Consider the following 8,104-nt stretch of genomic DNA (forward strand, 5'->3'; position numbering starts at 1 on the left):
CGACGCGATCAGCAGAGTGGGTGGTGGGATGCTGGCCCTTCACGCCCGGTTCTCAAGGGTCGGTGCTCTTAGGTATGCTCAAGGATTCCGGGAAGGTTTCGCCGACCGGGTTCCGGATGAGGGACAGACCAGCTCCACTCCGGATGAGGTAGACAAGGATCTGGGGATCGAACCTCTGGGGGTCTATGTCGACCCAGAACCTACCGAAGCGGAGCGTATATTCGATGAGTGCCAGGACATCGCATCCTCAAGGATCATCACAGCTCCTCCTACCGCTCTGCCACTGACCGCTCCCCAATCGTCAACCGTGGTTCCTTCTATAGCCACTGCTGACGCTGAACCCCAGCCGAACGATTCAGTCATTCACCTTGATTCCCCACCTCATGAAGGTGAGGCGGCTGATGGGGCCGAGGAGGCGAGTCGGCACGACCAGGATGCTGTTGGTAATGAGGCGTCTAGCTAGGGCTCCTTCGAATCCTTCTATTTCATATCTTCTTGTAATGATGGACATCTCTCTTTTGTAAACTCAATGTTCAATATTAATGAAATGACAGAACTCTTTTTCCCTATGTGTTGTGCTCTATTCAACTTATCTTCAGTACATACATATCTTTTCTCTCTTTTTCTTTTATATTAGCTTTGCCGTGTGTTTGTTTACGGCAAGTGCCTGGCGCTTGGTTAGGATGCCACTTGCCACTTGGCTTTAAGCTTTTAGCAAGTGTCTGGCGTTCGGCTTATAGTGCCAGCTGCCACTTATCTTGCTCAAGTGCCTGGCGCTCGGCTAGAATGCCACTTGCCACTTGGCTTTAAATTTTTAGCAAGTGTCTGGCGTTCGGCTTATAGTGCCAGCTGTCACTTGGCTTTAAATTTTTAGCAAGTGTCTGGCGTTCGGCTTATAGTGCCAGCTGCCACTTATCTTGCTTAAGTGCCTGACGCTCGGCTAGAATGCCACTTGCCACTTGGCTTTAAATTTTTAGCAAGTGTCTGGCGTTCGGCTTATAGTGCCAGCTGCCACTTATCTTGCTTAAGTGCCTGGCGCTCGGCTAGAATGCCACTTGCCACTTGGCTTTAAATTTTTAGCAAGTGTCTGGCGTTCGGCTTATAGTGCCAGCTGCCACTTATCTTGCTTAAGTGTCTGGCGCTCGGCTAGAATGCCACTTGCCACTTGGCTTTAAATTTTTAGCAAGTGTCTGGCGTTCGGCTTATAGTGCCAGCTGCCACTTATCTTGCTTAAGTGCCTGGCGCTCGGCTAGAATGCCACTTGCCACTTGGCTTTAAGCTTTTATAATAGACCGTTGGAAAAGAAAATTCTTTTTGTAAATTCCAGTAACTTGCTCATTCATACGTATTTGATTGACAACAAATAACATCCAATTAAAGCCAGAACTTAGCTTTTATTGGTAGTACCTCTTCAGAGACGTGGCGTTCCAGGGCTTGCTGACCAACCTTCCCACCATGGTTTCCAACGTATATGCCCCCTTGCCAATGACTTCTGCAATTCTGTATGGGCCTTCCCAGGGTGGCATCATTTTTTTGACCATCCCCACCTTTCTTTTCAGAACCAGATCGCCAGGGGCAAAATCCCTGTGTTTTACTCTCTTGTTGTGACTATTCGCCAGCACTTGCTGATACGATGCTAGCCTTATAGCCGCTGCGTCTCTCCTTTCGTCTATCATGTCGAGGTTCAATCTTAACATCTTGTCGTTCTGATCCTGACTCCATGCTAAGCTTCTGATAGTGGGGACTAAATGCTCAACCGGTATAACTGCTTCGGTACCATATGCCATTGCGAACGGGCTCTCCCCAGTCGGCCGCCTTGGGGTGGTTCTGTAAGCCCATAGAACGTTCGGGAGTTCATCCAACCACTTCCCCTTATGATCTTCCAGCCTCTTCTTAATGCAGGCGAAAATGGTTCTGTTTGTGATTTCTGCTTGTCCGTTGGCCTGAGGATGACTTACTGCAGCCAACTTCTGGTTGATTCCATACTCCTCCAGCAGCTTTCTTACTTGCCTGCTGTCGAGGTTTGCGCCATTGTCCATGACTATCGATCTGGGAACACCGAAACGGCAGATAATGTTGTTCCAAATAAATCGTCTCACCTGAGTCTGAGTCACGCTAGGATACGGTTCTGCCTCCACCCATTTAGTGAAGTAATCCGTGGCCAGTAACACATACTTGTTCTGAGCTCTTGCAGTTGGCAGAGGACCGACCACATCCATCCCCCATTGCGCGAAAGGCCACGGCGAGGCCATTACGTGCAATTCCTCAGGTGGTTGGTGGATCAATGGTCCATATCGTTGGCACTTATCGCACCTTCGAGAGAACTCCTCCGCATCTCTTGACATGTTTGGCCAGAAATACCCTTGTGTCATTGCTTTATGCGCTAACGATCTTCCCCCAGAATGATTGCCACACACACCCTCATGAATAGCTCGCAATACCTGCTGCGACTCCGCGGGGGTGACACATTTCAAGTACGGGCCAGAATAGGACCTTCTATACAGCTGGTTCCGCACGATGGCGTACTTGGCAGCATTCTTTTTGAGTCTCCTAGCTTCATCCCTTTGCATAGGCAAAACGCCATCTCGAATATAGGCAATGATTGGGTCAATCCAACTCGGTTCATACGGTATGACGTTGACTTGCCAAGGGTCAGAGTCCAACGGTTCTTCGAAAATAGATGGCTGGGTCACTATCCCTACTGGAATCACCCTCGCCAATGTTTCACCGCAACACGAAGCACTGCATGCTAAACGGTCTGCATCTGCATTCTGTTCCCTCGGCAGCTGTATGAATTCAATCTTTGCAAAGTCCTTGGCTCTATGCAGAACGGCAGAACGATATGCCCCCATCGTGTCATCCTTGGTCGCGTACTCACCATTTACCTGCCGAACAATCAGCTGCGAGTCACTATACACTGTCAAACTTTTGATCTGTAGCTCTCTGGCCAACTTTAATCCATTTAGCAACGCCTCGTATTCCGCTTCATTATTGGTGGCTCGGAACTCAAGTCTGAGCGCTTGGCTCAAGGAAGTACCCTCTGGGGTTTGCAGTTTGATCCCAATCCCAGCCCCCATCTGGTTAGAGGAGCCATCCACAAAAAGTTTCCAAGAGCCGCTTCTAAGGTCCTCTTCCGTATCTTCGGCGTCACATTCTAGTAGGAAATCGGCTACCGCTTGCCCTTTAACAGCTGTTCTCGGCTCATACGTTATGTCAAATGAACTCAACTCTATGGCCCACTTTGTCATTCTGCCCGAGAGCTCTGGCTTGTGCATAAGCGTTCTGATTGGGAAAGTTGTTAGAACAGCTATGGGGTGGGATTCGAAATAATGCCTCAACTTTCTTTTTGCATTTACAAGTGCAAGTACCACCCGTTCGGCCTTTGAGTATCTTTTTTCTGCCTCCATCAGTGTTTTGCTTACATAAAATACCGGGTATTGCACCCCTTCCTTGCAACGAATCAGAACGGCACTCGTCGCGACACCAGATACTCCAAGATATAGAAATAATTTTTCTTCCGGTTTTGGGGCTGACAGGACTGGTGGATTCTGCATATATTGCTTCAAATGAGTCAATGCCTGTCGTTGCTCATCCCCCCAGGTCTGCCTTCCATGGCTCCGAATCGTGTCAAAGAATGGTTTGCAGTGATCTGACAATTTTGAAATAAATCGACTTAATGCAGCTATTCGTCCGGTTAGGGCTTGCACCTCTCTGATCGTCTTTGGCTCGACATTCTTAATCAAAGCCTCTGCTTGAGCGGGGCTAACTTCGATGCCCCTGCGGTTGACCACATGTCCCAGAAACTGCCCGGAACTCACACCGAACGAGCACTTGGTCGGATTGAGCCTCATCCCATATCGCTTTAGTACATCAAATACCTCTTGCAGATGCTTCAGATGATCATCCTTTTTCCTACTCTTTACCACCATATCATCAATATAGGCTTCGACAATCTTACCCATTTGATTCTTAAAAACTTTGCTAACAAGTCGTTGATAGGTTGCTCCCGCATTCTTGAGCCCGAAAGGCATAACTTTGTAGCAGTATGTTCCTCGCTCGGTGACAAAAGAAGTTTTTTCTTCATCTGCGGGGTCCATAGGAATCGGATTATAACCTGAATATGCGTCCAGAAAGGTTAAACGCTCATACCCAGTGGTGGCATCCACCATTTGATCAATCTTAGGCAACGGGAAGCTGTCCTTCGGACAGGCTTTGTTCAAATTGGTGAAATCAATGCATACTCGCCATTTTCCATTTTTCTTCTGCACCACAACGACGTTGGACAACCACTCAGGGTAGTGCACTTCTCTGATAAATCCCGCATCAAGCAGCCTATCGACTTCTTCCGCTATGATCTGATTACGTTCTGGAGCAAATCTTCGCTGCTTCTGTTTCACTGGTTTGAAATTAGGATTGACATTCAGGGAATGACAGGATACGGAAGGACTAATTCCAGGCATGTCTAGGTGACTCCATGCAAATACGTCGACATTGTGGGACAAGAAATCCACTAGCTCTTGCTGCTCTTCTCTGGTCAGTCTTATACCTACTCTGGTAGTTCGTTCTGGCCTGGACTGATCGATCTGCACATCCAGAAGGGGCTCCTCGGTCAAGTCGACTGACTCCTCCACCCTATTCTGCTCGAGCGGAGGTTCCTGTAATTGCTATCTGGGGCTTGTCGAACGGACGGGCGCCTTTCCTTTCCCAGCATGCTTTAGTGTGACGGAATAACACTCTTTGGCTGCGACCTGATCCCCCCGAATGTCTATTACTTTATCTCCATCGGGCCCGAGGCACCTCATGACCTGATACAGAGTTGAGGGTACACCTCGGACTCTGTGAATCCATCCTCTTCCCATCAGGAGATTATACGAGGGGTGAATTTCCACAACCACAAAAGTTTCCATAAGAGCTCGTTCTGCAGCTTGAACTTCCACTTCCACCATCCCGACGGGTTCCACCCTCTTCCCATCGAACCCTAGTAAGGGATTTCCGGTGGGCTTGAGCCTCTCTGGTTTAATGTCGAGCCTGTCAAATGTGTCCCTCGGCATGACATTCGCACTGCTCCCAGGATCGATCAGAACTCTGCGCACCAAGCAATCTGCCACTGTCAAACTGACTACCAACAGGTCATCATGAGGCAGTTGAACACGCTGCAGGTCTGTCCAGTCGAACTTTATTTGCATTGACGGGCTCTACTGGTGTAGAGTAGTCACATTGCCGACCCTTTTCTTCATCTGCGCCTGCCGCAGGCGCACCCGGAGCAGCTCATCTGACTCTTCACTAGGCTCGGGTCGACCATGGATAGCATTGATTATACGAACCGGTTGCGAATTGTGGGAGCTTTGCTTATGGCTCCTTTTTATTTGTTCCACCGGTCGATTCTGCTCCATCGCCGAACCTTGAACATAACTCGCAAACTCCCCTCTAGCTATCAACATCTCCACTTGCCTCCTCAGGTTCCTGCATTCGTTAGTCTGATGACCGAAATCAGAATGAAAAGCACAATGTTTAGTTTGATCCCTCTGTTCGAGGGGTTGCCTAATTGGCAGTGGTGGATGAAACTTGTCTTTGTTCTCCTGATACAGCCTCGCCAGAGTGACCTTCAGCGGAGTAATCAACTCTTCCTCCCTGGACCTTTTTTCGGCCTTCCAGGTGGTCTGACGTTGCGGCTGAGCCTGCTTCTGCCTGATCTTTGCCTTGGACTTTTCCTCGGTTGACACAAGCGACGTTGTCCGAGCATTAGCTGCCTCCTCTTCTTCTAGGCGCACAAAGCCATCGGCTCTCTCATTGAGTTCATCCATGGTAGCCGGCGTGTTCACTACCAGACTGGTGTGAAATGGAGTTCCGCGTGTCATGGCTAACTTGAAGGCTTGAACTGCCGTAGAAGGGTGGCATTCGATCACCATACTCTTAGTGAGATTAAAGCTGGTAAGAAAGGCCTGGAGACGTTCATCCTTGTGCTGCCGCATCGTGAATAGGCTCGAGATGTCCTTCGGCGGGCGTTTGTTCCCATAGTACTGGCTTATGAACCGATCGCACAGGTCTCTGAAACTGCCAATGGAGCTCCTAGGCAAGTTTTTGAACCAGCTGAGCGCCGGTCCGGCCAGGCTTGTAGGGAAACATTTGCACATTAAAGAGTCGTTTTCCGTATTCAGGGCCATTTTCAACTGGATATGATACACATGATCGATCGGATCGGTTGTTCCGTCAAACAGAATAAAGACTGGCATAGCAAACTTCCTTAGATGTGGCGCATTCAAGATCTCGTCGGTGAATGGTGAATCCACCGTCCGAGCTGCGGATCGGAGAGCTTCATTCTCTCTCTGGAGTCCAGCGGTAGCTCTGTGAGTTACGGTTCTGCCCTCCGAACCGTGATGAGTGACAGTAACCATGGAGGGCCGGTAAGAAGGATCGAACGACCGTTCCTCTATGAACTCTCTTTGCCAAGGCGACGCTACTCGACGGCGATCAACCTCCATCACTTCCTCTCGGTCAAACCTTTCCCGCTGCGGATCAACGTGAGTCGATCCTTCGTGATCTTCAACTCGACGAACATTTGGCGGCAAATTGTCCATCATCCTTTCATCACGGTGGTGAGCTGACTGATTGTTCTCGTCCTGATCGCCTTGATGCGCGATATTAGATGGAACACCTCCTTCTCCGACCGGAAGTGGATGCGAAACCGCAGGTATCTGCCGATGCTGCAGTCCAGCTTTCAATTCTGCATTTTCTTTTTTGAGAGCTTCAATCAAGTTCATCAACTCTTCAAGCTTTGTTTGCTGGACAGCCTCCATCGGATTGGAGCTTTCACCTATCATTATTCCCGAACGGAGTAAAGGCATTAATCTCAAGTTCGCGAGTAGATCTGAGCTTCGTGAGTAGGAATTTTTAGATCTGGCTTCTAATTTTTCGAATTATGCTCACTGTTCACGAGATCTGAATTGTCTGAACTCTAAATCCGTCAGATCCTGCCACAATCGAACAACTCGTAGATCTGAAGTCACTCCAAAGCTTCAAGAATTGTAATTCCTCCAGAGCAGGTCACAATCGCTCAGCTCTGGATTCAAATCCCAAAGATCGAGTCTCGATCAACCGAATTGGTTTGAATCCATTCGATATTCCTCATTGATCAACCAAACTTCCATGCCTTTCCCACAGACGGCGCCAATTGAAGATGCAAGAAATTCCTTCTCCACTTTCTCTCTCTAGAATTCTTACACCTCAACCCCAAAAAGATCCTCCTCCATTTCATTCCATCTCCTATTTATAGATATTTACAAGATATTTACAAGATATTTACTAATTGCTGGATCTGGGCCTATTCCTTCGTAAGCCTTGGTCACCTTTGATGGGCTTACTCTCGTTCGGCCCATACGGCAGTGTCCTTCTATGGGCTGGCCCAGCTGTACGGACTGAATGCTATGTTTGCGAGTCGGATCTGGCCCATGTCATCCGGGGCCTCCTCATCTACTGATACTGCTATTTATAAGTTAGAAAAGCTTCCTTGTTGATTATTCTTTGGGAGTACCCAATTGTTGCTTTGGATTTAGGATCGGAGGAAATTTAGTTCAAAGGATTAACTAGATTTCTTCCAAACCGTTGATTCAGTGCTCCCAAACATAACGTTAGAGTTTTTTTTTTCCGAATGTGAAGGTTCCGGGGATTATCAAAGGCATGCCCGGCTACTTCTCCACTATTTTTCCACGCAGCTGTGGAGAATGGGGAGCATGGCATGTTCACAAGTCAGAGAGACGTGGAATTGTGGCTTTTGGAACTTTCATTGAACTAGCTAGTTCATTTACTCGGACCTAACTCTGTCACAATTGCTCTTCAATTAGTCTTTACTTTTGAATATATAAATTATATATATGAAATCTGACGTATATAGATGTAGAATTGATACTTTGAATTGTTCTTGCTGTTTCACCTTCCGGTACTAGAAGTTTCAGCAACACACGCATTCTACTTTTTTTTTTTTCTTTTTCTTTTTTTTTCATGTTGACTAGTAGTATTTATCTAGAAACTATATTCAATTAATAAATTGCTAAATACTATTTTTCCTAGAATCTCAGAGAATGTAATGTCTATCAAATTCCCAATT

The sequence above is a fragment of the Cornus florida genome, unplaced genomic scaffold, assembly GCF_030987335.1.
Source record: "Cornus florida cultivar Cherokee Brave unplaced genomic scaffold, ASM3098733v1 CherokeeBrave_3.0.0_Hap2_Chr04, whole genome shotgun sequence".
Classification (NCBI taxonomy): domain Eukaryota; kingdom Viridiplantae; phylum Streptophyta; class Magnoliopsida; order Cornales; family Cornaceae; genus Cornus; species Cornus florida.